The sequence below is a fragment of the Alexandromys fortis genome, unplaced genomic scaffold (assembly GCF_014885135.2).
Source record: "Alexandromys fortis isolate MF-2015 unplaced genomic scaffold, M_Fortis_MF-2015_v1.1 scaffold_10, whole genome shotgun sequence".
Lineage (NCBI taxonomy): Eukaryota > Metazoa > Chordata > Mammalia > Rodentia > Cricetidae > Alexandromys > Alexandromys fortis.
In genome coordinates, this window is record NW_026067895.1 from 15,484,429 (window position 1) to 15,502,628 (window position 18,200).

Here is an 18,200-nt window from a genome sequence, read left to right on the forward strand (position 1 = left end):
ATTGTACACGACATACAGGCAAGCTTTCCACCCCTGAGTTACATTCCCTGCCCCTAAAGTTCACCAACCTTCAGTTCTAAATTTTGCTACTGCCCTTCCAACCTTCTAAATCAAGTTACTGATGCATGTGTTTTCGCGTTCAGCAAATGCTCTCCAACACCCTCTCAGGATCTAATGATGTCCTTGAACAAATGTGGAAAGACAGAAAGGCTTGGCAGTGATCTGAATATTAATCAGAATTTAAAGAGAGAGTGTCCCTTGAAAAACAATACCGCACAGAGAAAAATAAGTACAGGATGCCAGTCTGGTGACTGCTGGATAACTGAGGAAATGATTTAGAAAGTCATTATTTTAAGCTAATGTGCTGTGAGTTATTCATGATATCAAACTCCACTAAGCTCAACATTTCTTTAATCAGCATCCATTTGAAATACTAAAGTTTAAGTTGTCTTAAAGAATAGATGCTAGAATTAGAGAGTAGATCTTTCTTTTCCCTGGACAGCATTTCAGTTTGGGGGTTATGAAAAAACAAAACAAAAAAAAAAACCAACAATAACAACAACAACAAAAAACCAAGGGACTTCCACGTGTCATCATTGAAAGCCATAGAGAATGGAAATATATCTACACCAAGCTTCTAGCAGAGCACATCATGGGCTTCCAAGCCACTTTAATGATGGCAATCTGATACAAACGCTGTGCATTCTGAGCATGTGTGTTTCCAGTGTGACCCCATCACCTCCATGGATGCTGTAAACCCTTCTATGACCTCCAAGGATCCATCTTGCTCCCTGACAAAACTCTTGACAGGATGGCTCGAATTGGCTCAAACTCAGAAACAGTTCCAGGTTTACACATGCAGGATTTGACGAAGGGACTCCCTTGAGACACGATGAATATGTCCTGGAGACTGGTTTGAAAACACCATAGGCAAAAGTGAATCACACACATAAAATTCAGTAAGAGGGTAGACTTCAAATATTCCTTTCCACAAGTCGTGTGCTTTTAAGGGGTGCACTAGTGCACTAAAACAAAACCAAAAACAAGGGAGGCAGGCATGTGAGGAGGTAGTCAGGAAACTAGAGTGTTAAGCTAACAAATACGGGTGACTAACATATTCACAAAACGGAGAGATGAATAAACACTCCCTGTAATAATGAGAACAGACGTTGAAGGGAGCCTTGCTGGGAAAAGCCTGTGTCCTACAGGGTATTAATAACAAGTGGGAATAGCTGCTAAGGGCAGGAGTTGTGGCTGCCAGCAAGTAGCCACATTATAGCTCCTTGGGGTGTAACATAACCCTAACGGTGTCTGCTCCACTCTTTTAGGCACAAGAAAGTGTGAACTTATAACAGTTCCAGTGAATCTCAAAAGGAAAATAAAATATATCCCAATGCTTCTTTGCTTCCAGGATACTTTTACGAGAGCTTGATTGATGTCTGAAACATGGTATCAAAGCAAGCAGTGTAATCGAAATCGTCTGATGTTTATTTAGCAACAACAAGAAAATGTAGGAGAGCCTTGTAGGTAGATGCTAAAGGACCTTGCCCTACTTGAACATCCTTAATCGGTTTTTATTATGCTAGAGGACTTGTATGTGGGCTGTCATTTCTTTGTAATATAATTTTCTTGCTGTTTATTTAAGAATCCATACACTGAGCAAGGCTTGCAAAACTAGCTATGAAGCAATCTAATTACTTCCAAGAGCTGCTCCACAGCCGCTTACTGCAAATGAACCCCGTGTAACCATCTCCAGGCAGAGATTTGGTATTCTAAACAAGACTCTTCCAAGGCAGGGCTCCTGGTGGCCACCAGTTCCATGAAGAATTCCAATTTCTGCACCATTTTTAACTTGAAAGGAAATGTTTAAACGCCACTATTCCAACCAATAATGCTAAGAGGACAATCAGGATATTATATGCTCTTTATTAAGAAATAAAAATAAAAGGCAATTAGCATTTAGTGGCGTGGCTTACAAGGAGCCTTAGTAGTACAGAGTCATTTAAATATAAACTTTGATTGAAAAGTGAGCTTTTCTGTTTGTCTAAGCAAATACTACTGTCCCTATTTTGTTATTGGCATGTTGTTCCTTTTTAACTGAGATAGAGTCTCACAGTGCAGCCCAGGCTGGCCTCAAATGGTTAGGAATCTTCCTGCTTCAGTTTCTTGAGTACTGGGATCAGAAGGGAGAGCCGCCACCATAACTGGCCACTTATTCTAAATAGCATTGAGTATCATTAGGGTCTATTGCCCTAACCGCAACACTTTTGATTTTGTACCCACTTACTTAAGGTTATTAGTGCACATGTCTCTTTTCTAATCAGTGCTAATTATCAGCATCTTTAAAAAATTCAGCAGTATCTGATAAAACTTGGGAAATAATTGATGGAAAAACAGCAATATTTCTGCAAGTAAGGAAAAATATAACGATGATATTATGCACAAGGTAAGCGCATGGACCTTACAGTCACATGTGAAAGCCCTCTGCTGCTACAAAATTACAGAGCATATTCCGAACTCTTTGGGATCAACCCACAAGGGCACCATGTACAAACAGTTCTCTCATAAGGACTCATAGCAGATGTCCGATATAAATTTGACTGAAACAAATTTAAACCATAAAATGATTAGAAAGGAAGGAAACTGTGAAGTGCATTTCAAATAGGCATTGTTTCAGTAGGCGGGGATTGTGGAGAAAGACAGGGTCACATGGCAAGCAAATTAAATGGAAAAAAAAATACCTCACATCAAGGCACCAAAGTAGAAAGTTCAGGGAATCTTGGAAATCTACTTCTGAAGTTAGATGATAATTCAGTCATGGTAGACCTGGATGCCCCCAGAATGATCACATTATGCTCTTATTTGGAACACACAATACTTCAGTCTTGAGATATGTTACCTTATTTAAATCTCACCATAACTCATAAATGTACCTTATTATCTTTCCTTCACTACTGAGGTCAGTGGAGCTCAAGTGAGGTCAAATAGCTTGCTAGAGTTGAAATACTATTAACCTAGAAGAGCTAACTTCTGGTCTATTTGGAGATAGGACACATTTGAGAAATGTACCAGGTGATTCTGTGGTTCCAAAACACCACAGAATATTCTCACATGCATCTAAATGGTACAGACTCTCACAGACATGGGCTGTGATATTATGGCATTGTTTTGTGACTTGAATGAGAAATAGCCCCCATGAACTCATGTATTTGAGCACTTGGTCCCCAGTTGGTGGCACTGTTTGAGAAGGCAATGGAACCTCTAGGAGGTGGAGCTTTCCTAGAAGTAGTCACTGGGTTTTGAGGGTTTATGGCTTTGTCCTACTTCCTGGGTCCTCTGTCTGCTTCCTGTACATGAATGAAAGTGACCACCAGCTTCTTGTCCCTGCCTCCATGACATGTCTTTCCTGCAAGGATGGACTCTGTTTCTCCGGAAGCCCAAACAAAATAAGACCATTTCTTCCTTAAGTTACTTTGGTTTTAGTATTTTATCACAGAAACAGGGAAGTAACTAATACAGTATTCTATATGTGATCTGTCATGGCCATAAATGTTAAGAAGCCATGACTTCAGCCTGTTATATATTTTCCAGTACTAGCAGTAACTCCTGTCAATACCGTGAGTTCTGAGGCTTCTATGATTCCTCATAAGGGGAGTAAAAATAAGTACTGATACAATGACAGCAATCAGTTACCTGAGATTTGTTATTTCAAACAAATCCATACATAGATAATAAGAAAATTTTAAACCATATTTAAAATAATATTCTGAATAGTAAAATAGACTTAAAATCTACAAACATTATGGGTTTTCTTATTTTTAGTTTTCTCTGCAACTTCTTTTTTATTGAAATTGACTTTCTTCACAGGTAGAGTATTCCTACTGAGTTTGAGACTCACGTGCCCTATCTATATATCAGACATTATGTGTCTCTTTCCTGTCTTGACTGAGTTTATATGCACAGGCATTCACTTATAATGGCGCTCTGTGACTTTCTCCCTCTGCTCAAGCCTTTCATATTCCCAGGTACGTTTTCCAAAAATTTGAGACACTCAGTTGAAGCCTTTAAGATGATCAGATCAAATTATTAAGATTTAAAAATTATTTCCTTCAACAAAACTAATATTTTGTTTATATTTATAACATGCCTTCTGATTCTTGCCTTTAGCTTATTCTTTTAGACTGGTGACCAGATTATAAACTCCATGACCTCAGCCAAGTTAATGGGGAGGACTTAAACCAAAAAATGTTACAAAATCTATATTATTAGTTACTCCTACCAATATCTTTCTTTCAGTAATATCACTGTTCTAAATGATATGTTTTGAAAAACAAAATGTTGTGGATGAGGTTCTAAATACTATCAACATTTCAAAAACACTAGCCACTGGTCACATGGTAACCTATTTCGCTTTTCTAAGTCCCACAAGATTGATCTTAGATATAATATCAGCCTATTTCCAAACAAAGTACTTGAAGATCTTTGAAAGGCTTTTTGGAATATTCTAAGAATCAATTTTTGATTGCAAATCCAAGCTATTAAGTTAAGCCTGCATATTCATTTAAAGAACTCAAGAGGAAACACAATTCTTATTGGTAAAAGGAGCACAGGGAGTCTCTAAGTGGTGATGAAATAGTTAATTTTGCAAGAACACCATTGAAAAAGATAGTTTTCCACCAGAAAACTGCTTTCTTACACTGTAGCTATTATTCACCTTTGTGGGTGGATAATGGAGTAACATTAATATTAATAACAATTGAGGGCCAGTTCACATAAGCAGTAGAGCACACTTGCTCTTGAAGCTGCAGTGAGAGCTTTGAAGATAAAGCTAAAGTCTGCTTAGCTAGTGTGCTGGGATTTCAGAGACAGGGACATGATTGTAAATGACTCAAGCCTGCCGACGTTCAAGGCTATTTTTTTTTTGTAAACAGTTCTGCTGAGCAATTAAACTCATTCAACATGATTATTCCATACATTGAAGCCAGTGGCAATACAACTTAGTCAACGCTTAAATCCTAGACCAGAACAGCCGAATGTGAAGACGACAAAATGTGGAAGATGTTAAAACAGCTCCGAAGATCGGTCCTGTCGACCATGAGGAAGATATTGGCAAACTCATCTTCTGCTAGCGTGGGTTCTCTCACCACTACTTGCTATTCTAATCTCTTCAGCTCCATTCAGAAAGGGCATTCATAAGAGCACCTGATTCATTCTCCTCATGAAACATGAATAGCAAGTATTAATCTTCCAGTTTAAGCCATCCCGTCACACGGACTGAGGAGAATATGCGCACTCGGATCAATGCCGGAGCCATTTGTTCATAATGAAAACAGACGGAAGAGCAAGTTAGAAGACAAGGAATTAATATTGCCACATAATTAGAAAGCTTAAGAAGAAATTCAAAACAAAAGCCGCTATCTAGATCGAAAGTAATTTTTTAGGAATAGAAAGAAACACGTAACACCATAAACAAAGGGGTCCAAAGATCAGAATTAGCAAGGCCATTAACCAGCAGAGAAGGATGACCTTGCCTTCTGATATGGTCCAGAAAAAATATATAATGTCTGAACATTAAATTTTTTCCTCAGTAGTAGGGAATAAGTGATTTTTAAAGTTTAACATGTACACATTTTATCAAAACATTACTCTTGTGACCAGAAAATTATGTGATGCATTTTAAAGTCATGTTCCAGTAATACAAGTAAGTATCAGAGAAAAGCCAATACACGAAAATTTCTGTAGTTTAAGCTGTTTTGGATATAAAACAAATGGTACACACAGGGGACAAAAAGTGAAGACACCAGCACTACCAGATGGAGATGAAAGACCTTCCTCTCTTTACAGACCAATGTCTAGCAATGATAGCAACAACCACATCAGGGGCATCACACCTGAGCTATGACACCCAGTCCATCACAGGCTTTCATTTAACACTCGACACAGCCATAAAGCGGGTGTTTACTGTTTCAAAGGTAAGCGTCTACACAGCAAGAGGGCGATAGGGAATTGCCATTGCTCACATACGCAGTCACCTTGGATTCAGGTAGAACAGTGGTCTTAATAATCTTACTTATCTGACCACCAAAGTTCCAGTGAAGTACTTAATCCTGAAACAAGAGTGATAAGAAAGACTGAGGGTTTAAATAGACTCATTTTTTTGGGATCCTGAAGGTCTCTCTCTCCCTCCCCCCCTCCCTCTCTCTGTGTTCGTGTGCAGGCACGCACGCACAACGTTTATATGTGTGTGTTCATGTGTGAAGATCAGAGGAAAACTTTTAGGAGTTGATGCTTTTCTTTTACTGTGTTGGTCCAGGGAATTGAACTCAGGTCATGAAGTTTAGCAGCATGTGTCTTAACCTGCTGAGCCATCTTGCCAGCCCCAGAGACTCTTCTCATCGGTTTCCTATACAGAATCACTCCACAACAATTTAGTCTGGAAAGGAAATAAACAGAAAGCTGTGGAGAAGATGTCAACAGTGTTATCTGATCCCACTGAAGGGCTGGAGACAATGATACTTTAAACTGTTGTTCTATTAGAAGTGTGTGCTTACTAGTGGGCCAACTGTCTTATAAGAACATAACCCATAAAGAAGATTCAACCTCAGAGGATGTATTCAGCAATCCCAGGTCATTTATTTATTTATTTATTTATTTATTTATTTATTTATTTATTTATTTCTCCTTTTCTCTCTGCCTGCTGATAATTCACCACTCACTTTCTAGGTTCTATTGTCACATTCACGTAAAAAGCCCAAGAGAAGGCAGGAGTGGATCTGGAGGACGCAGGAAGATAAATGTATACATGTATGAAATTCTCAGAGAGTTAATAAAACTAATTATGTTAAAAACAATCACCTGTGTAGCTTTTATTTTATTCTTCATTTGTCTCCTTGTTGGACAATAGCCAATTTTATCCAGGGCACCAGCCAATTTATATTATGAGGGCATTCTGAGGGCTATGCAAGGTCATGTGAGCAAAGTTCACTTGAGTTCAAGCTGTGACCAGTCACAAGGGCAAGGTCATCTGGGTTTAGACTGTATACAGTCACATGTCATTCTGAATAATAATGAAACCCAATTCTTTTCCTTTTCTTTTTTTTATTGATTTTTATTGAGCTCTACATTTTTCTCGGCTCCTCTCCCTGCCTTTCCTCTCTTCTCCACCCCTCTCCCAAGGTCCCCATGCTCTCAATTTACTCAGGAGATTTTGTCTTTTTCTACTTCCCATGTACATTATATCCATGTAAGTCTCTCTTAGAGTCTTCATTGTTGTCTAGGTTCTCTGGGATTGTGATTTCTGGGCTGGTTTTCTTTCTTTATGTTTAAAAACCACTTATGAGTGCGTACATATGATAATTATCTTTCTGGATCTTGGTTACCTCACTCAAAATGATGTTTTCCAGTTCCATCCATTTGCCTACAAATTTCAAGATGTTCTTATATTTTTTCTGCTGTGTAGTACTCCATTGTGTAAATGTATCACATTTTCCTTATCCATTCTTTGGTCAAGGGGCATTTAGGTTGTTTCCAGGTTCTGGTTATGACAAACAATGCTGCTATGAACATAGTTGAGCACATGGCCTTGTGGTACGATTGAGCATCCTTTGGATAGATACCCAAAAGTGGTATTTACTGAGTCTTGAGGAAGGTTGTTTCCTAATTTTCTGAGAAATCGTCACACTGATATTCAAAGGGGCTGTACCAGTTTGCAGTCCCACCAGCAATGCAGGAGTGTTCCCTTTACCCAACATCCTCTCCAGCATAAATTGTCATCAGTGTTTTTGATCTTGGTCATTTTTACAGATGTAAAATAGAATCTCTGAGTTGTTTTGATTTGCATTTCTCTGATGACTAAGGATGGTGAGTATTTCCTTAAGAGTCCTACAGCCATTTTAGATTCCTCTTTTGAGAGTCCTGTTTAGGTCTGTACTCCACTTTTTTATTGGATTATTTGTTCTTTGATGACCAATTTCTTGAGTTCTTTGTGCATGGTGATAGATATGGGTCTATTTTCATTCTTCTACATGTTGATATCCTGTTATGCCAGGACCAATTGTTAAATATGCTTTGTTTTTTTCATTTTATATTTTTTGCTTCTTTGTCAAAAATCAGGTGTTCATAGGTGTGTGGATTATTATCCGGGTCTTCTATTCAGTTCCATTGGTCCTCCTGTCTGTTCTTAAGCCAATACCAGGCTGTTTTCAGTACTGTAGCTCTGTAGTAGCGTTTGAAGTCAGGGATTGTGATGCCTCCAGAAGTTCTTTTATTGTACAGGATTGTTTTTGGCTATCCTGGGTTTTTTTGCTTTTCCGTATGAAGTTGAATACCATTCTTTTGAGGTCTGTGAAGAATTTTGCTGGGATTTTGATGGGCATTGCGTTGAATCTGTAGATTGCTTTTGGTAAGATCACCATTTTTACTATGTTAATTCTGCCTATCCCAGAGCATGGGAGATCTTTCCACTTTCTGGTGTCTTTTTCATTTTCTTTCACCAAAGATTTAAATTTCTTGATATACAAGTCTTCCACTTGTTTGGCTAAAGTTACTCCAAGATATTTCATGGTATTTGTGGCTATTGTGAAGGGTTATATTTCTCTGACTTCTTTCTCAGCCCATTTATTATCTGTGCACTGGAGGGATACTGATTTTTTTGAATTAATCTTGTATCCTGCTACATTACGGAAAGTGTTTGTAAGTTGTAGAAGTTCCTTGGTAGAATTTTTGGGGTTGCTTATGTAAACTATATCATCAGCAAATAGTGAGAGTCTGACTTCTTCTTTTCCAATTTGTATCCCCTTGATCTCCTTTTCTTGTCCTATTGCTCTAGGTAGGACTTCAAGAACTATATTGAATAGATATGGAGAGAGCAGATAATCTTGTCTTGGTCCTGATTTCAATGGGATTGTTATGAGTGAAACCCAATTATTAATGGCTACACGTGGCTACAGACACCAGCGGGCTCTCTTTCTTGTCTGTACATATCAACATTCTAGGTCTCTGGTCTTTAAGAGACTCAGAGAGTCTCAATTACAAGGGATCTTCTGGTTCTTCAATAACTGTGCAACATGAGGGTCTTTCTACCCTGTAATGGCCAGAACCAAAAACATAAGCAGTGCATCTATGGCTCTCTGAAGCTCACTAGGAACTATGTTGGTAAAACCCAACAGATATTTAGAAGAAGAGGTTTCACAGTTTATGGGATCTAGCCCAGAAACTCACACATTAGCCAGTTATCAACTGTTTTTCTAGACATGTCCATCCACATTTGTTAGTGTTTAATCAGACTGCAATGGTTGTGAAAACAAATGAAAATGAAATCAAATTAAACTTTCTCTTTGTTGTTTTCCTTCTAATAGTCTAGCTATCAAACCCAATAAATCAAACAGTGGTCTGTGTTGAGAACATGGCCCCACCACACATGATTTTTTAATTTTTTTCCTTCCCCCTCAACCTGTTCTTTTAGTTTAACATCTTAAGATTATTCAAAATAACATCCTCACACTGCTGGAGAATTCTACAAAGACAGTTCAGTTTTAAGGAGGAAAATACATTTTTTCTTGAGTGTCTCTGTTCAACGGCAAAGAAAGCATAGCCCTGGAGTGCCAAAATCATGCTACTTGTCATAGTGCTTAATGTTCTACTTTAAATATTCCAACATGGAAATTTTGATATAAGTGAGGCTATGCATATGCATAGGTTAATTCTTTCAGTAATTCTGGGGATGCTTGTTACTGGTCCTTAAATGTAGGATCAACATCTGGAATGCTTATTATACAATGGGTTAGGGTTGCCCAGGGGATGCTGATCTTATTGTTTCACTTACCACTCTTTGACAAACATCAAAGTAACAGTTCATACTTTAGGTATAGAAGATAGGCTTATTAAGTTTATTAAGCATTCATATATGTGGGAAGAGGGAAAGGTGATGTTTATAACAAATGCTATTATATTATATGTAAATATTTTAGTAAATACAATACATATAATAATTATTATGTGAAAGGACTATTATCAAAATTTACATCAGAGTCTACCAGAGAAACACACGAATGGAAATCTTGATGTGGCTTGTGTTTCTTCTCCCCTGGACAATCAGAGACAGTCTCTCGTACCAGCATCGGGCTATTTTGGGGACTGTGTTACATAATGCATGGGATGATGGGTTGTAAATTACACACACTGTTATGATCACAGTCAGTTCTCTGTATCTGCAGATCTAACCAACTGCAGTGAGAAAAGACTTAAAGAAACAGTGTTTGTACTGAACACACACACACACACACACACACACACACACAGCTTTCTTTTCTTATCATCCCCCAAACAATACTGTTTAACAACTATTTACATAGAATTTACATTGTATTAAGTACATGTAATCTAAGCATACTTAAAAACACATGGGAGAGTCTGTCTAAGTTGTATGCACCTTTCATGGACAGTAAATGACTCCCATGGATACCAAGCTACAACTGTACATAGAAACACATCCGGTTAATACGGAGCCCATTTTCATACACAGTGCTCCAGTGCTGAGGTTCCCTTCTTCCCCTCATCAGAGGAAAGGAGGACTGTGAAGGTGCTCTGGTCACCACTAAGAATCTCCCTACACTTTGCTAGACCACGAAAAACAATTTCCCTTGCTATTCTTGTTGTTGGAGTGCTCTTCAAATTTTCCAAATCCCAACTTAGAAGAAATACAGCTAATAGATTTCATAAATGAAACATGTAACCACTTAGCAATGTCTCAAACACTGAGCCACGAAGGTTTATCTCATTAAGCTTTCAGAACAATTCCCGGCATTTCAAAGTCAGCTGTGCAACTGGTTCCCGGGCCTCATTACACCGCTCTGAGGCTTCCAGCTTGGATCCTCTCCTGTGGTACTTCATTCATCCTCTGGTAACTGATGCATTCAACATGGGTCAGATGACAATATGCTTAAAATTGGAAACATTGTATTTTGTGTGTGAAAGTAGAGTCCTGAGAGCAATGGTAGTAATCAGAGGGGCGCACTTGTCCTTGAAGCCTAAGTGAGTGGAGACAAAATGCAAAACCCGACAGCAGCAGCAGAGAAAACTAGCCCTTGTCTCAAGCCTTTCTCCAGCTATGTGGAATGGGACAATTGTTAAACTAGAACACGTATCAGTCACTTCCCCATCACAGAAGGGTAGCAATGCCACCCATTTCAGAATCTGAGCCTCCTCCAACACCAAGTCCTCAAATGTTTTCTGTTCCTCATCTACCTTGTAGTAGGGAGCTGTGGGCTGTGTTCCACCACCCAGCTCCCACCACAGGCTAGCTTTACCCGAAATAACAACACACAAACTGTATTCATCTAAACACTGCTTGGCCCATGAGCTTTAGCCCTTACTGGCTAATTCTGATATCCCGATCAACCCATCTCTAATAAACTGTATAGCACTGATCTTACTGGGAAAGATTCAGCATATCTGACCTGGCGGCTTGCTTCATCGCATGCCTCTGCCTCAGAGAGCAGAGCTATCGCGTCTGCCCGGGAGAGGGGAGCATGGCGTCTCTGTCTGAGGTGGCTTACCTCACTTCCTCTTCCTCCCAGCATTCTGTTCTGTTTACTCCACCCACCTATGTTCTAACCAATAAAATGGGCCAAGGCAGTTTCTTTATTAGCCAATGACCTTCCTCCATCACTACCTAAGCATTTATTTGGAAAGCACAACCCAGGGATGGAGACTTGTCCACAAAAATAATGACAGAAAAGATAGTCCTGGCCTATGATACTACTGATTTTTGTTGTCGCTTTTTTTTTTCTGTTTTCTTCCCCCAATCTACAGAGTGAATCCAGATATAGTCTCCTCGTAAATAAGTAAATCAAGGAATTAGTATGCCAAAGCGGAGCCACGCTTCACAGTTTGTGGGGCCTCTAATATCATGGTCCATGTGGAAAAGCTATTACCTTTCAGGATTAAAGAAATTTCTAGGGGAGGGGGAGTAAAAACACAGCCTTCCTTGCCTATTGGTTAGACTTAGTATTAAATTATCTGTGATCCTTTAAAAGTAATAGCCTGTCAGGCAAAGCCTGACTTGTTTTGAAAGAGAAGGAACACTGAATGTGCTAGAGACTGAGCAATTAAAGGAAGGAGGGGCAGTAATTTATCTAGTTGTAAGAAGGAATTAGTTACTTTCTCTCTAGAAGTACTGTTAACTATGACTGTCAGCCATACCTCATCAGCATGGAAATTAGATGATGGTTTTGTTGCAAGTAGTTGAATATAAATGGTAAGCAGATTCTGATTGTAACTGTCACTTTAAGATTTAAGGAGAAAAAGCACTACCCTTAAATTCACCTGGACTCTATATAGATCACAGAATGAGAGTAAAGGCTAGCTTTGACATTCTGGTTGAACAGCTACTCTATTACATGACGTCATTGGTACCTAGTGAATTGCTGCTTCATCAAAGAGACTTCTCATGAATTATGGCACTGTATGTTAATATCATAGCATTGTTCAGTTCATAAGGTAATGATAATTCAGTAAGAACGTTGTCTTTGAACTCACGAGGCAGGTGTATCTACTTCAGGATGCACTGTTTGCTTCATTATCCTGAATGATAAAACTTTGGGGAACACACAGGATAATTCCTTTCTAGGAGGGTCAGCTTTTTAGGCCCCCCTTCAACCTCTTTTGTGTGTTCTCCCAAGCTTTTCAGGATTCTTGGCAGAAAGCAGTCATTAGACGGAGAGAAAGTAAAACATGCATTGTGAAAGATTTGCCCTCAGAGGCCAGAGGCTCATTAACACAGTCACCTGGTCAGCTGTCCTACTCCTGTTGTGGACGGGGACCGTGGAAGCGGGCGGCTGCTGGCACTCATTAAGATGCCAGGTAAAAAGCGTGCACAGCAACCGCTGCCGCTGACAATGTTTCTTCATTTGCATCCATGTATCCTTATCATAAAAAGGATGCTTTACCATGTCCTATAATGGTTTTCTCTAAGAGAACCTGGTTGTTTATTTCTTTTTCAGTCATATTAAGATGTCTCCAAGGTCTGAAACTATGAAAGGACCTCATTGATGATTCCTTCTCAGTAGCAACGAGAAAAGATGCCAATAAAAGGCATTTTATGTCCATACGGTGCATAGCAAACATTTTGGGCACAGGCATCTTATACACAGCATATAGAGTTATCAGAGAAAAAACCCAGGCTTTTCTTTTTTTCCTCCATTCATCATCATCATCATCTTCTTTTTTTGACATTTGGCAGATTTTTCTGACTGACGCTGAGTAATTAATGTTTGAAACAGATGCAGGGGAATGCACAGGCCATTTCCCTACAAAGACTCAAATTTACTTTAAAAGTTAAAAATAAAACAACAAAAAAATCCAAACCTTTTGTTTATTTATAAAATGTCCCTGACAATAAAATACCTTAATTAGTCAGCTTCTCTTTTCCCGATAGTGTAGAAAAGCTTAGGGATTTAAACTTGAAAGCATTCTAAGTAAGGCAGAAAAATGTTTTTACCAGATGTTATCAAAGTCATTAATTTGTCTGAATTTTTTTTTAAGTCTGCTTGGGCTGTGTTGTGTTAGCCCTCAACAGTTTTACTACAAGGGGATTTTTACATACTTGTTATAAATAATCTGGAGAGATATTTTGTCCAAATAGCCTCATAAAATATCTACCCAGACAACAAAGGCACATGCCTTAGATAACTTCCTATAGTGAATCTTCCTAACCTGGTATTGAGGCTCTTTCTGACAAAGAATTCTTTCAGTCTTCGATTTTTATGGAGTAGGATTTGAGCAACACTATTGGAACTATATGTTAGCAAACTCAGTGTAAGGGGAGCATTGCTTAATTTGGTATTTTAAGGCAAAAAACATCCCAGTTTCTGTGAATGAGAGGTGGAACAATAAGCCATATACCTTTTGCCCTGTGAACATCCTTAGGTAGCTGTGAACTGGTCATGGGAAATGAAAGGAAAATAAAGTGCAACACAGATGTCATGAAAAGGCGTACATTAAGTACTGACCACTGGGCCCTGTCCTCCGCGTGACTCAAACACATTTCCTCTCTGTTTTTAGAAGCCTGGCATCAGTGCCTTTTTCATTTAGGTATTTTGAAGAACCTTGAGCACAGAAATCAGGGAAGAAACCCTGGGTAAGTGTAAATTGCAAGCACTCTGGGAGTGATACTTAGGGAGATATGGTAAAACACAGCTGTGGGGAATGATTAGGAAAGGGTACTCAGTCAAGGCAAGGCCCCTGCCTCTGGTGGGTTTTGAAAGCTGCACAGTAAAACTCCTTTCTCTAGACAAAGCCAAACACTTAGACAAATCTGAAAAGTCCACACAATATGAGAGACACTAATTATCCAATACGTTGCAGAAACCAACTGTACCAACTGATTCTTTTCTCATTCCTTGGCATCTGTAGTGCTTATAATTGGACAGGTACAATCCCAGTGGCCAATTTCATATCACAGCTAACAAAGATTGCTTGAGACTCTTAAAGTTGTTAGATTTTTGTTTCCAACATAATGTTAATTTTATGCATTTTCTGCCTTCATTCCTTGAGGATAAATCAATGGTGCTACCTTGTAAGACAGGAGTAGACCATACATATGCATCTTCTGTACCATGCCATGGCGTTTTTCTTCCTACATCACTATGGTTTTGAGGACTAAAAGTATTTGTTCCTGGTAATCTCAGACCTTCCTCCCAGGGTCATCAGAACAACTAGTGATATACATTTATGTACTCTTAGAAGAAGGGCAGTTGATTGTTTGTCTAAGAAAGATTAAAACAAAACAAAACAAAAAAGAGGTAAGAGAGTTGGGCCCGGGTTCATGAGAGTGAGAGAATTAGCCCTGCCTGACCAGTTGCAACACACAGGAGAATGGGGCCTATACCTTGCCTGGGCAACACAGTAGAGCTAACCCTGTTGTCAGAGTGTTAGTGAATCAGGCCTGAGGGCATGAGAACAGGAGAGCTGACACCCCCAACCCCCTTAGATGCCCCCTACAGCAATCGGCAGAGAAAGTTCTGCATTTTGCCTGGGCAAACTAGTACAGCTTGCTTTCATGGTTTGAGTGTGGGTGACCTGGATCTGAGGCCCTAAGAGCAAGAGAACTGGCCCCACCCCTTGCTGCAGGCAGCATTGGGTGAGTCAGCCTGGGTCATGACAATGAGGGAAAGCCAGCTGGTTGGCCAGTTCAGCTATTCCCAGGGTCCAAAATTAGGGCTATGAGTTGGCCCACCTGAACATCCATTAAATCTATGAACTGTTGGAGCATGTGAAGGGGATGAACCTACAGATCCAAATCAGCAGGATCTCCACGACACAGGACAACAGGATCATCTATGAGGAGCCCCAATGAGAGTCCACTATTGGTGGCAGCCAGAGACCTTGCGCCAGACCAATTATTCTGGCAATGGACACTTACAAACAAAGATGACTGGACTACAGGGTAAACTGTGTGTCTCGACTGGCCACATTACAGCTTCCGTAACAAGATTCTTCTCTCTCTCTCTCTCTCTCTCTCTCTCTCTCTCTCTCTCTCTCTCTCTGTCTCTCAGTCTTTCTGCCTCTGTCTCGCTTTGGTTTGCTTTTTTGCTTTTTCTTTTAATTGTTTTTTTAGGGGGGGGGAGGGGGAGGTTGCAACGGTAGAGGGTGGATGCCTGGGGACAGGGAGAGAAGTGGGATCGGAATGCATGATGTGAAATCCACAAAGAATCAATAAAAGTTAAAAAAAAAAAAAAAGCTTTCACCTCAGGGGAAAATAAAAAAGAGCTTGTTTCAAGTCACCACAATGCTTCTTTCAGGCTCACCATGATGAAACATCTTTTAGAGCATTTCATACCAATCTGGAGCTTTACTAAGAAGTCTAAAAATATTTCCGGTACGAAAAGATCTGTGATCACCTTCACTATCGGGGGAGAGTGACGGAGTTTACTCATGTTCTGGTAAATTTGAAAAAGTGCTTCTGCGAAAGAGGATAAACTCATGTTCATTGAAGGTCCTTTGCTTGTCTCCTAGAATTGAGCCACTACTCTGAGATCATGAACGCACTAAAAGCATAGATCATTTTCAGCCGGCCTAAGGAGGAAGGCAGAGAAACCATCAACACTTTTAGCTATGGAAGGCCTAAGGAGGAAGGCAGAGAAACCATCAACACTTTTAGCTATGGAAGGCAGACAAAGGCTTGAAAAGTAAGAGCAACAAAGGTATGAATAGATACACTAATTACACAGGAAGGACATTTCCCTCAGATGTGTAGTGTTATGCACAAGCAGATGCTTTGATTTTGAAATGAACAGAACGGTGTGTTAGTCTGGAACTCAAATAGGACTATACTAAATAGTCATCACTGGCAAAATGATGGTTAAGAAGAGGACTATCAAATAATACTGAATCCTAAGAAAGTATTGGATCTGTAAAGATAATTGTGTTTAAGGATATTTTAAAGTCTCACATGTAAAGAGTAAGCTAGTCTTTGGTGTTATATTCTGTAGTTACTGTTCATAAATATATCCATGGTGAATTCTAGTAAGAATTATAAAGTGTTTCAGTCTGTACATTTAGTTTCAGCATAAAGAAAAAAATGGTGCTTACAGCCCACAGTCATGTGTGCGATCTCCTTGGATAGGAAAGGAGACATGACAAACAGTTCTATGCTATAAACAACCATTATTTGTACCTTACAGCTCTTATGCATCAGCTAAAAGAAATAGTTCTTCATAAGCAATATCCCATATTTATGCCCACAACCTTTATAACTGCAAATACAGAGACAATTTATCATACCCCAACCTCAAGTATCAAGTCTTCGCGCAACTTCCATTCCTTAAGTAGGCCCCATGAAGTGAAATGCACATACATGCACATAGGCATACACTTGTGTGATTCAGTTTATGTTCAAGGAAAACGACGCCATCACTTATTCCTCTCGGTGTGGGATATTTTGACTTGGAAACAGATAGGATTACACTTTGCACCCAACATTCAGCTTTTTCTTACTAATTCAGATTGCATAATGCCTATCTAAATTTGTCAAACATGAGTATATAGCAGTTAGTGAAGATGAACACCATTTTATAGAGCCTGGATATGATCACTGATCTTTATGAAGCAAAGTAATTATCTCATAAAAATAATTAGCTATAAAATCCATTTAAACAAACTAGTTCTTTAAAATAGTCCTTCCAATATTCTAATTCAATATTTCATGTGATTAGGTATGGTGTGATTACCATATGCTAACCTTTGGAAATTTGTAGTCCCAATTAGATTCAATGAGCAGAATTATACTAGGCTGAAATGTTCCGAAATTTAAAAATGGCAAGAATTATTCGCCATTCTACGAAAACATATATTAACAAAAATGTGCTCTTCTGCTCCTTTGTTTACCTTAAAAATACGTTTCTTACAAAGCCAAAACATAATAGTAAAAATCTGTTTTGCTTAATGGGGCCCTAGCTGCTCGTTTTCCATTGTAGGCTCTTTATTATGGGGTTAACATTGCACAGAATCTCTTATGTTTCCATGGCTCTCAATTTTTTTACATTGTGGAATTAAATGATAGCATGAAAGAGAAGCATGATAGTACTTATCAGTTGAAGGTTCTGCTCTCTAAGATCAATCACTGGGGGCCAAGAAGGAGCTATCCTGAATGATCTCCAAAGCAAATCTGTTGCTGTGGCACTTTGGGAGAAAGATCACTGCAAGCCATGGGCAGCTGTATCTGGGACCTGCCGTGGCTAGACATTCTTGAGTACCTTACAGCCAGGGCCTTCATGGCATATTGCCAATAATAGAATGTACTTGGGGGAAAATACTACTCAGTGGTATCCAAATAATGTTAATTTGTATTAATAAATTATCATTTTGCCAACTTCTTTTAATAAAACAAAACCTGCTCATCATAAATTTCTCATTGGAGTCATCTATGGGATAACATGAAAAATCTGAATCATGCACACTTGCCTAAAGACACACTGGATCTCCACTGTTGGTTTTAAATTCAGCTCTATTCATTATACCACCCTTTTATCTTTGCACAGGAAGACGGTTTCTTGAAAAATACAAATTTCCCTCTAGCTGCTGCAGCTGCTCCTACTGAACATCCAGCATTTCCAGAGAAATCACATCTACACATACATGTAAAATCAGGAAAACAAGCTGCTTTATTGCCCAATTTAAAACAAGCTCAAAATGAGAAAAGA

The 18,200-nt window shown here is 39.1% G+C and overlaps 1 protein-coding gene across 2 annotated transcripts in view; it reads right to left on the minus strand.

Annotated features, from left to right (window-relative positions):
• The window catches only part of Prkg1 (protein kinase cGMP-dependent 1), a 1,099,611-nt gene that overhangs the window by 635,543 nt on the left and 445,868 nt on the right, over positions 1-18,200 (minus strand). The window lies entirely within an intron of this gene.